The sequence below is a fragment of the Mercenaria mercenaria genome, chromosome 7, assembly GCF_021730395.1.
Source record: "Mercenaria mercenaria strain notata chromosome 7, MADL_Memer_1, whole genome shotgun sequence".
Lineage (NCBI taxonomy): Eukaryota > Metazoa > Mollusca > Bivalvia > Venerida > Veneridae > Mercenaria > Mercenaria mercenaria.
Window position 1 is genome coordinate 4,047,152 of NC_069367.1, and position 12,842 is coordinate 4,059,993.

Consider the following 12,842-nt stretch of genomic DNA (forward strand, 5'->3'; position numbering starts at 1 on the left):
TATGCGTTGTTCATCATTTGAGGCACTTTGACCTTTATTTCTGTACCAATACATAGAATGTTTGTTTGTTTGTTTTGGGTTTAACGCCGTTTTTCAACAGTATTTCAGTGATGTAACGGCGGGCAGTTAACCTAACCAGTATTCCTGGATTCTGTACCAGTACAAACCTGTTCTCCGCAAGTAACTGCCAACTTCCCCACATGAATCAGAGGTGGAGGACTCATGATTTCAGACACAATGTCGTTTATCAAATAGTCACGGAGAACATACGCCCCGCCCGAGGATCGAACTCGCGACCCCGAGATCCGTAGACCAACGCTCCTACTGAGCTAAGCGGGCGGGCTACACAGAATGTACATGACCTAACATACTAAATACAAAACAATACAATGCGTACAATTGATGGACTGTATCCTAATGAAACGGGAATTTGCAAAGTATACTGTTTCGTATACATCTGCATCTGCATGATATGTAACAAACATAACAAAATGCTATTGCAGTTTCTATTTAGATGCTTAGAAAAATACAGTGAGTGCGTCTGTGGTGTAATTTTGTATTGCCCATCACAAAGCCATCTTTAAACTGCATTAGGGACGACCAATATCTATCCAAAGTACAGGAAAGGTTCATTTAGTGTCAAAGAAGTTGAAGAATTTTGTGATCAATCGAAAAGACAAAGCAACATCATAAGATAACAAATTTGTGCGTTAGCAAAAAATATGAGTCTCTGTCTATGAAGTATGTTGAAGAGCTTAGTATTGCCTCTTGTTTATTGGAAATGAAGTCTTAGCCTCTTAACACTCATTAGAGTCCATGATCTTATTAGGTTTGCGTAGCGTTTTAGAAAACGGCTTTAATCAAAATGCTTTTTACCATTTTATCTGCAGGGTTTCTTTTGACACTTGGTAACGGTCGATTACTTTGAATCACTTGTCCTTCACCGATACAGGTTCAAGCCTCACTCGGGGAATTTAATTCTTCATATGAGGACGTCATCGGCCGGCTTACGGAAGGTCAGAAGTTCTACCCAAGTGTCCGGCCTTAAAATAATGCAAGAGATGGTCACTGGGGTCACCCTCCACCTACAAAGCCGGAAACTAGAAAGTCGTCATATGACAGATAATTGCATCGGTTCGATGTGAAAAAAGACAAAAAATACAAACAAACAAACAAACAATCAAAAACAAAATCAATAAGAAAAGAGAAAAGAAAATAGAGAGAAAGAAAGAGAGACACAAACCTTTTACAATGATAGCGAATTAAAAAAAGATAATTAAAAGTATAATTCTTCACCTTAAAGTCCACTGAAAATAGTTTGAGCCAAAGGTCCTTAAATGTACCGACCTCCAGGTTTTCGCTAAAAACCATATTTCACTTAAATTGAAGTTTGGTTATATGATGAAACATTAGAACATGAGTTCTTGTTTCTAAACTGTGTTGAAAATACCTAATCATGGAAACATTCAACAGTAGGTAGTCTCTCTCGGGATGCCGCTGCAATAGACTTTTCCTGCGGTCTTAACAAATACACAATGGAGGTACATACTAACCGGTCGTAATATTAAATATGAAGCTTCATAATTAAGGCAGTTTACCTACGGTACCCCGTAACAAACGATTGAAAAATTATTGAAAGAAGTAATCATCTTTGGCGAAGTAGAGGTTGATAATGTCATATAAATTAATATAAATCTAGCGGTTTTTTTTCTATTTTTAATGAGGTTAATGCTTTGTATCAGCAATTTAAAATATCTTAGTTAATTAAACGGACTAATCAAGATCAATGACAATGTCTTTTAATACGTTGAATGACAAAATGATACTTTGATTACACAGATATGATAATGGCGATTTACAGTCACGAGTGTGGGACACCCTATTAAAAAGATAAAAAAGATCCAGTTTCTTAATCACTTATTACGTTTTAAGTCAGTGATTTTAAAAGTTTTCCTCAAGTTTTTGCTAAATCATGCTTTTGTTGCCGTTTGTGCAAAGTTTTCGTCGATTTTGTTTCTTCCTTTTGTACACAATTAAAAGAATATCAGTTACAAAATAACACGCGGTTAACATTTTCAAGGAGCCTGAATAAAGATATGATTTAACAAAGTAATAATGATCGTAAATTTTATGGAGGACTATATTCATATAGAGTTTCATTTCCAATAAAACATGATAAAATAAGGGAATAGTAGATCTTTTAGATAGAATTGAAAAAAATGTATGGAGTAAATAAAAAAGAAGTTATCATTCTACATTCTTTTATACTGCGACTTTCTCAAGCCCTCCGAACCAGATTTGTTTACTTTGACGGTGCATAATAAAATTTAATATCAAATTGCATTTCGGGGGCCTCCGTGGCCGAGTGGTTAAGGTCGCTGACTTCAAATTACTTGCCCCTCATCGATGTGGGTTCGAGCCTCACTCGTTGCGTTGAATTCTTCATGTGAGGAAGCCATCCAGCTGGCTTACGGAAGGTCGGTGGTTCTACCTAGGTGCCTGCTCGTGATGAAATAATGCACGGAGGGGCACCTGGGGTCTTCCTCCACCATTAAACCTGGAAAGTCGCCATATGACCTATCATGTGTCGGTGCGACGTTAAATCCAAAAAAAAAAAATGCATTTCATTATGAATTGTCATTTCATTTATGCTACGATTTATGCCACTGATTTATGACAGGGATTCAGCGGATGGGGGTCTCCCTTTGGAAACTTGAAATATATTGTGACCTATGTGTGCATTTTATTATCTAAATTTTGATGTGCGTGGGGGTGGGGGGAGGGAGGGGGGTACTCCTATCATTGTAGTGGGGTGAGGGGCTCACCCCTGAAAGTTTTTTAATATAGGTATGAAACGGTGGTACCTGATTCATTTTTCTGTCTAAATTTGTTGAACGGGAGAGGGTTCTCCTATCATTTTAGGATGGTCAGAGGTAGGGGTCACCCCTTAGAAGGTTTTGACAAATATGGTGGCATATGAAGCATATTTTGTCCAAGTTTTGATGTACGGAAGTGGTAAAGTTTTGAAACACATGTATGACATTATAGCAGTCTGTACTGTTGTTCCCAAGTTCTATCTCTGTATATATTTTATAACTTATTGAATACAGGAATACCTTTAGAAAGTACTAGACAACACAATGAACGGGTTCAAGACTTTTATTCCATAAAACTTATTATCTAGTAATTAACGCCTTTTAGTTGAAAATCATCTGTATTATCACAAGATTCAATATAACTGTTTGTTCACTTATTTGCAGTGGAAATACCCGTATAATCTTGAAAATAAATTTACATATTTTACGGAAAATTTGGAATTACTTATTGATTTACCTCAAAGCCCGCCCGCTTAGCTCAGTAGGTAAGAGCGTTGGTCTACGGATCACGGGGTCGCGTGTTCGATCCTCGGGCGGGGCGTATGTTCTCTGTGACTATTTTATAAACGACATTGTGTCTGAAATCATTAGTCCTCCACCTCTGATTCATGTGGGGAAGTTGGCAGTTACTTGCGGAGAACAGGTTTGTACTGGTACATATCCAGGAATACTGGTTAGGTTAACTGCCCGCCGTTACATGACTGAAATACTGTTGAAAAACGGCGTTAAACCCAAAACAAACAAACAAACAAACAAATAAATTACCTCAGCCAAAATAGATAAAATAGCAAAAATTTACCCGGTGAAAATGAATCAGTTCTGACAAAAGGTACAATATACCTTGCAAGTACCTGTAAATCAGCAAACTAAAATGAAAGCTGTCGCACTATGTATACCCTGACATAGCCAAATACATGAGAATTCCATGCTCAGATATTTAGTAACAGACAAAGGGTATACATAAAGTATCCATATAGTACGAAATAAACAGATAAATATATTATAAAAACAGAAGGAAAAAGCTACGAGAACTATAATTCAGATAACTACTGAACACTCACATATAAATAAAGTGGTCGGTATAAGCTTTACACGCTTCAGTACATATACATATTACTCTGTACTGTAAAACAAGTAGGAATAGAGGTCACCGAATTTCAGCAAGTAGAATAAGCTTTACAATAAAAGAGATAGACATTACTGCATTTATTTTTAATCAAATGAACCAATGTTTATCATCTCAAAAATACGGAGTCATCTCTGTCAAAAAACTGGCGGCCACTGGTGCAATTGTTTTGTCTAATAGATTTTGAGGTACTGTACTCTCAACGTTTAAAGGGTATTATTAGCCGCCTCTGGTGCATTTGTGTGGATTATGAGAAAATATTATTCTTCGCCAAAAAAGATTTGTGCAGTTTTGATGAGTAAAGGTCACTCCTCAACCATCTGTCTGTTTGTGTGCGGTGGGTGTGTGGAGGGGGGCGAGGTGCCTCTGGGCCCAGCCCCGGTTCCAGGCCTGTATTTAATTTAGCTTAGGGTATGACATGGTGTCACTGCTTAAGGCAGGCTGCTGCTTATGACAGCTTAGAAGAAAAGAACAAAATGTCAATTCAGAAAGTCAGCTGACTGGCTGCCTAAGGCAAGTAATTGTTTAATACAGGTGGCCGTTAAGTCAAGTTTCATTTTAAATAAAACAAAAGAAGCGAAACCTATATATTATTATTATCTTCCAAATAATGGAGTCATACGAGAATGAATGATGTTTGCAATACCACTCACGCCCGCACCCTCTCCTTCCATAACCCCTATCTTCGGTTTCAGCCAGCATTCGTTTGTATTAATGTGTACATGTGTCAAGCAACAGTGTGCGTGTTTATAGTAATACAAACTAATACTTTTGTGTATGTACTGCTGCATTCTGTAAATATGTCTTTCCATGTTGGAATTTTATCCTTATTTCAAGTATCGTTTGACGGCCCTAAATGTCTTCCATTGGGTTAAGACTGTACTAATCACTGAGTCTATTCTAATATCTGAATAATGAAATTTAGAAATGGTACCAAAAAAACTAATTTGAATTGACAAATTCACTGAAGCTCATATGATACATTGGGCTAAAGAAAGAAAAAGTCTTTTTCCAGAGAAAACGTGACCTACATTAGTTTAAATCGCAGTGTATTCAATATACAACATACACACATTTCTCATGGCTTACACTGACAATAATTATATATTAAGTTGTGCTGAGGCCCTGCTAGAAAGTTTAACAGTGCATCAAAATAAATAAAAATAATGCCTAAATGCCATTCAAGAAAATTCACGATATTAAGAAACGTTACTAAATATATCTAAGTTTTGGCTTCCTAGCTACAGTTATATTTTTCTCAATGATGATAACTTGGTTTACACAAAATCTGATCTATAAAAATATAACACGTCTATCCAAAAAATTAGAGAAATACATAAAAACGTTAAATTGGCATCACATACAAGTATGTGCAACAACATAGGTAGAATGTGCGTTGTATTCATTGCTTCGTTACTCAATCATTTTGAAAGTGTTTAATTTGCTTTTCTCATTTTGAAGCATTTCTCTGACTGTTCAGGATTGCTTTGCTGTAAATAATGTACCACAAAATGTTACTGTCATCAAATGTAATTACAACATTTTAAAGTAGTAAGATCGGTAATGACACAGCAATTTTTGTGTATATATATGCCAGCAATTCAACATCTCTTGACGAAACTATAGCTTCACACGATCGTTGCTTTCCATAACAAAGTGCCTGAGAATACGGAGAAAACTATAATGTGTTTTGTTTATTATTGTAAACAAGCTAAGCGGGTAACTTAAGTTATGTCATGTTAAATTCACATTAATTTACAATACAATTTGTAAACAGATTTTTATTGGGGCTTCTCATTTACAATTATATCAATAATTATCACTTGAAATGAGTGCATTCTAGAGGGGAATATATTGATGGTAATGTTGTAAGGGTTTATTTACATTATAAAATCTGTTATATCTTCTTCCAGGTCATTTTGGTATAGTTTTGGTAAGCTTATAATATTAAAGAGCATGTCATTCCCTTTTACTCATATATTTTTCAGGAATTTTAGACTCTTGGCTAATCGTGGATTTTGAGTTTACTAAAGGACAAAAGGAAGTTCAGTATGGGCTCCAACAAAGTGTTGAAAGCTGAATGAATTTACACTTTACTCTATTGAATTTGAGCCGCACCATGAGAAAACAAACATAGTCCATTTGCGACCGAAAAGGATCCAGTCCAGTCCGCGCAGTCTGGTCACGATCCATGCTGTTCGCTATTAGTTTCTCTAATTGCAAAAGGCTTTTAAAGTGATCAAAATGATACCTAAACAGATTGTATGAATGCGCAGGCTGTTCTGGATGCATACTGGTCGCAAATGAACTATGTTGGTTTTCTCATGACGCTGTTCATTTATTTAGCTGTGGAGACTTTCGATACAGACTATAATTTGGTAAATCCTCAAGTCTATTTTTACATGGAGAATAGGAAAAACATCAACATATTTAGTAAAATGGTGCACTTAGCTACCATTTTACACTGAAAAAATCTGCAAAGATGAATTTGAAGTTTTAGGTACCATCTCAATATGATTCCACTTAAATCTGGCTAAAAAAAGGTATGTTAGGAATGCTGCATTATATAGCGTATTATTTATCATCAATATCAAATCGTGCAAACAGTCATAATTTTGACACTCAAGAAATCGCAAACAGAATGATCAGTAGACTAGAATGGTTCATGTTTTATGATAAACAATTCATACTGAAATCTATGACATCATCCGAATATTTTCCACCTTATTCCGGAAAACAGCGGTTATAGCTTCATCATCACACAAAAAGTAGCTTGCGTATACTGAAAGCATGCCGTCCGTACTGTTACGGTGACTCATCCTGTTACAGTGCGAATGCACTGAATATTATCACCTGTGCTTAATGAGGACACAACCTTTCAATTGCCTCTTGTAATTTTTATATCCATAAGGTCTTTAAAATCTTCAACAATACACACAAAGGTTAATGCTGTACTTATTTCGCTTAAGCCCCCCTCTTTGAAGTAAATGTCTGAAATGTTAAATGAACGTGTGTCTGTACATGCCGCCTTTCTATCAATTTCGACAAGTACGTAACTGAAATCAAAACGAGGCCTTAACTTCGATATCAGATACAGATATTTTAGGAGTGTAGGATGATAAATAATATTTATCAATAATACCATAATGACAAGAAGAGAAACATTTTCTAGTCAAAATGCAAAGCAACCAATTATAGTTACCTGTAAATGAACAATGGCTGCATCCTCTGCTGTCAACATTGTACCAATTACCGTTAACATCCATAAACATCCATAAAAGAATTATAACTGTCCTCATTATCGCACTCAACATACATAACACTGTAATAAGGGTATAAGACAAGATCTTGAACTTGACAGAGTCTTTCTGCAATTGGACAAAGTAAAAGTAAAATAAAAAAGATTCATCATGAAAACTGTTTGTCCCAGTAATGAAAAGAAAAGTTGTGGCTAGAATTTTGTCTGATCTACTTAAGAGATTCGCATATGTTTAAAACGTAAGTCTGAATGTATACTGTATCAATGTGCTATTTTAATGTTGTTTACTTTGTTAAAAATAATTTAAAAAGAATTTAATGGTTGTGCATTATTAAATAATTACGGAGATACTATTTAGATGGTCGTGTTCTTAACTAAAGATGATTAAAAATATAATATTATATATAACAGTACTTGATGAAAGATAATTTGAAAAATACTATCTAGATAGTTGTGTACTTTATTGTAAATAATAATGAGAATACTATTTAGATTGTTGTGTACTTAATTAAAGATGACTTACAAAATACAGTTTAGATTGTTGTGTACGTTGTAACAAATTAATTACAAAAATACTACTTAGATGATTGTGTAGTTACTAAAAGATGATTAAGAATACTATTTAGATGGTTGTGCGTTTTATTAAAAACGATTACGAGAATACTGCTTAGGTAATTGTGTACTTTATAATAAACCAGTGAATGAAGTATTGCCATGCGATACAAAGTCCCCAGCTCGAAGACACCTGATTCTTTCTATTGCCGTATACAGCCCTTGGTCACTATATATAATGAACTGATATTTGTCATTGATGTATAAACAATATTGTACTATATGTTAAATATGTTATAACAAAAACTTTGATTAAAATTTGCATACATAAAAAGCCTACAGTGTTGTTTTCATATGAAATTGTTTGGCCAATTATTTAAAAAGTTATCATATAAATCAGATATAGTATAAACAACGGAATATTATTTCTAAAATAAATCTGTTATAAGTCCACACAAAAATCTTTACCAAGTATAGTTCAAAGTTCAGCTAAAATTCGATGTAACCGCCAGAATGATTTGAGCCACACCATGAGAAAACCAACATAGTGGGTTTGCGACCAGCATGGATCCAGACCAGCCTGCGCATCCACGCAGTCTGGTCAGGATCCATGCTGTTCGCTTTCAAAGTCTATTGCAATTAGAGAAACTGTTAGCGAACAGCATGGATCCTGACCAGACTGCGCGGATGCGCATGCTGGTCGGGATCCATGCTGGTCGCAAACCCACTATGTTGGTTTTCTCATGGCACGGCTCATTTATATATTTGATATATTGATAACATTACTCATAAGCACAGCTATTGTTGTAAATAATAGGCTGTGGGTCATTTATGGACGATTTGTGTTAATTACACTGATTATGGGCGCGTTCGGCATACATACTCGAGCTAACCCGAGTCACCCTGGGTATTACTCGAGTATAACTCGTGTAACCCGGGCGATAGTAGTTGTGTCACCCGAATTCTACCCACCTCCTGAAGCTGGGAAAGGCGGGTGATCGTATCCCAATGCATTAACACTTTAAACATGGCGTCATTGGTAGACTTGTAAACTTTTGAGTGCAATTACTATCAAGGCGTTATCTCAATAACCACAGATGATATTGAATTTGAAACTTCAAACAACTTTTTCCACTCATCAGACCTACCAAAATAATCAAATTAGATAACTCTTGATCGAATCTAATGTAGATTATTGGTCTCATTTATAGACATATTGCTTTGAAACCTATTTTTACTTTTTAAGGTCATTAACTAACCACAGATGATCAAGTCCCATTACTCTTACATGTATTTTGACAAAATTATGCCCCTTTTGGACTTAGAAAATGCAGTTTTAAGTTTTACATGCAAGTTAGTATATCCAAACTAATGCAGATGTTTGGTTAAAACTTCACACATTCCTTCGGATCTGTAGAATAAGGTCATATCAACACATCACAAGCCTCATAACTCTTACTTGAGTCAGACCCCTTTTTGGGGTTAAAGTTTTGATGCAAGTTATTTTTTAAACTAATGCAGATACTGGGTTGAAATTTCACACATGTTTTCCATGTTGTAAAGGACATGGCATCAACTTCCATAACTCTTACTTTGGCCAAGTTATGCTCCACTGTTTAAACTTAGAAAAAGCTGGTTAAATTTTTGCATGCAAGTTATATACTATCTCGGAAACTAATGCAGATATTGGATTGAATCTTCCATACATGTCTCTAGTGATGTAAAGAAAGGTCAAAGCATCAATTCCCATAACCTTAATTTTGGACAAGTTATGCCCTCTTTCTTGTGCATAGATATTGTAGTGTTTGCATGCAAGTTACTATCTCCAAAACTAATGGGGGCATTGGGTTAACATTTCTCACATGTTTTCAGGGTTGTAAAGCAAGGTAAAAGCATCAAGTTCCATAACACTTACTTTAATTTTGGCAAAGTTATGTCCCTTTTTTGCAGTAAGAAAATGACGATTAAAATTTTACCATTAAGATGCTCTTGTCAAAACTAAGGGCGTTACTGGGTTGAAAACTTCTTATATCTATTCAGGGTTTTAAAGCGAGATCATAGAATCAAGTCAAATAATCCTTGAATCATTATTTCAATTCTAGAACCGAAAGTCATTCATATAGACAATTGCCTTCCAATAGTGGAGCGTGCTGTCATTGTTATTTTAAAACCTTTTACTTTCTTCTAAATGCAGAGTAATTTTGAAATGCTCTTTTGGCATCCATGCCCCCATCTGTAATACTGCTGAATAGGACAGAGGTTGAGAAATCTGCTTCTTACAGCAACATCCATGTCAAGCATATTTCGAGGGTTCTCGATCTGATTCTTAAAGCTTTTAAGTTTTCTTTCTAGGTTCACAAGGGACAACTTTGAGAAAAACATGTAGGCGTAAGACACATAATTAGCGATAATGACAAATAATCCACAAAATAAGCCACACATTGATGTTGAAGTTATAAGTAAAAAATTCAACCTCCCTACTTGCCGACAAACCTTCTTTCATACTCATATGGTACTGTTCTCTAGTTAGCTCAGTAGTTGATGCACTGTACTGCCAGTCTAAAGGTCACGGGTTTGATCCGGTTAGCGAAGAAATTCCTTTCATGGCCATTTGCAATCTACCTCAGTTCATACGAATGTATAGTTGTCAGTTCCTTATGAAAGCGTACTGGTAAGCCACTTACGTTGCTAAGCTTGCCAGGGATAGTGAACATTTGTTACCATTAGTGACTGTCAGTCATATATGGCAATATGATTGTTTGAAATGGTGATGAACCCAACTGAACAACACCAGAATTGGTACTTGGTCTTTTAAAAGTCAAACTAGCATTTAGCACATTTCATGGCTGTATTGCGTACAAAGTTTGAAAAAAGCATACTGTTTGTTATGTGCTATTTGTGAGCATGGTGAATTCGGTTATGTCATTTTAAACAAAGACATTTTCATTCAAAAAAAAAGAGAAAAGAAATACATTAGCATGGGGGAATAGAGACAGCAGAGTTGAGCTTATTCATTTTCGTAACATATTTCTTCAATGGAAGGTTGTGGATTCGATCACCTGTCAGGATATACAAAAATAGTTGAAAATGGTAAATGTATCAGCAACTGTCCCTGGCATTCAGCTCAAATGTGGAAAATGGATTCACTCACACCTGCGTGGCAATGGTTACCGTCCAGAGTGATTTTTATGCCGAGTGTCCTATAAATGGGTCTTGGCAAACAGTGCAGATTGAACACCGCAAAACAGATCATGTGATCAGGGTCTCCACTGTTTCCTTAAATGAATTTCAGTCACAACAATGAAAGAAAAGAAATAATTATACCAAACACTCTTTTAATTTGAAATGGTTCGGGGTAGTAGAGTCATGTGCAGACATAAGAGGGTTAATATAAGTTGTAGCTCTTGCTTCAGAAATAGTTTAAAGTATAAATTAACAAAAAATAGAATTTTCTTGTCTATTAAACATTATGGGCTGAACATTTTTCCAAGTATTACTTGATCCAAGAATCTGAAAAGTCGATTGATAATAATCCAGTCTAATTTTTCACTCTGACAGAAGTCGTACCAGTTCATCTCTAACAACGATACCAGACTGTCTGTCCTCATTATGTGTCAAAAGTAGCAACCATTCTTTATTATTGTTACAGCTCGGAAGCTTTTGAACTGTTAGCATATAGGTAACCATGGGTAACGTTCTCCATCATTTTCAGTTACCCGATAAAGCGTTCGGACTACAATTGTTACTCGTGTCACTCAGGTGAACTCGGGTGATCTAGTCAGAGTTACACGGGTTTGTATGCCGAATGCGCTCTATATTATAAACAATAGTTAAAGGGAACCAACTATTTGTTAGAGTAAGTACTCCTTGTAAAATACTATGTAGAATTTAGGACCAATCAGAAATAAGTTCAATAAATAGCACCACTCAAAGCTCACGTCTGCTAAATTATAGATAGGTAGATGGATGACAGAGAGATCATTCGGTATCCAGCAATTGATGAAGATACAATGGTGGTTCAACTTATAATTTATCCCATTACCTTGATGAGGAACTTATTGCATATACGAGGAGTGTTCGATATGAATTGCTTATTGTCCTCTAGCTCGATATCCACGTGGGGCACGATAAAAACCAATACCTACCTGTATAGGGTTATTCAATACCTACACAACGGTGTATAAATGTACATGTTAGACTAAGTGTAAGACATAAAATTTGCTATTTGAATACACGCAATCATTGACCACTGTAGTATAAATGGTTGGTAGAAGCGTCGACAAGAAAGATGAAATACGGGCTTACATCAAAGCTCGCTCAAAACTTGGTTGTTCTTTGAAGCAGCTGATGACTGAACTTTCTACTGCTTATGGACCTTCTTGTGTGTCTTATGACACAGTTCGGCGGTGGAAAAAGAAATTTGAGTCTGGTGTAGAGTCCATCAAAAATGCACCGAAATCAGGTAGGCCAAAATCTGCATCTCGTAAAGAAATCGATTCCAAAATAAAGGAAATCATTGAAGGAGATGCCAGATTTACAGTTCGTGATATTGCACGAAAGGTAGGCATATCACTATCAACGGTTCACCTTATTTTGAAAAAGCATGTGAAAGTCAGAAAGATTTCTGCTAGATGGGTGCCACATCTGTTGACTGATGAGCAAAAGAGGCAACGGGTTAAAGTGGCTAAAAAGCTGCTTCAAATGTTTCCAAAATATGACAAAAAGCAGTTTGCCAATGTCGTCACAGGTGATGAAACCTGGGTCCATTATTTTGATTCCGTCAGAAAGGTTAGCAATAAGATCTGGGCCACTAAACACAGCAAACGCCCAATAATTGCCAAACGTTCTTTGAGTGCAAAGAAGGTTTTGTATGCAATCTTCTTCTCTGGTGAAGGAGTCGCAATAAAAGTGCCGGTGAAAAAGGGCAAAAGCATCACCGGAAAGTACTACAAAGACGTAGTACTGAAGAAACTGAAAAAGTATTATCAGAAACGACGCTCTGCCACTGGTTTTAAACATGTCCGTCTTC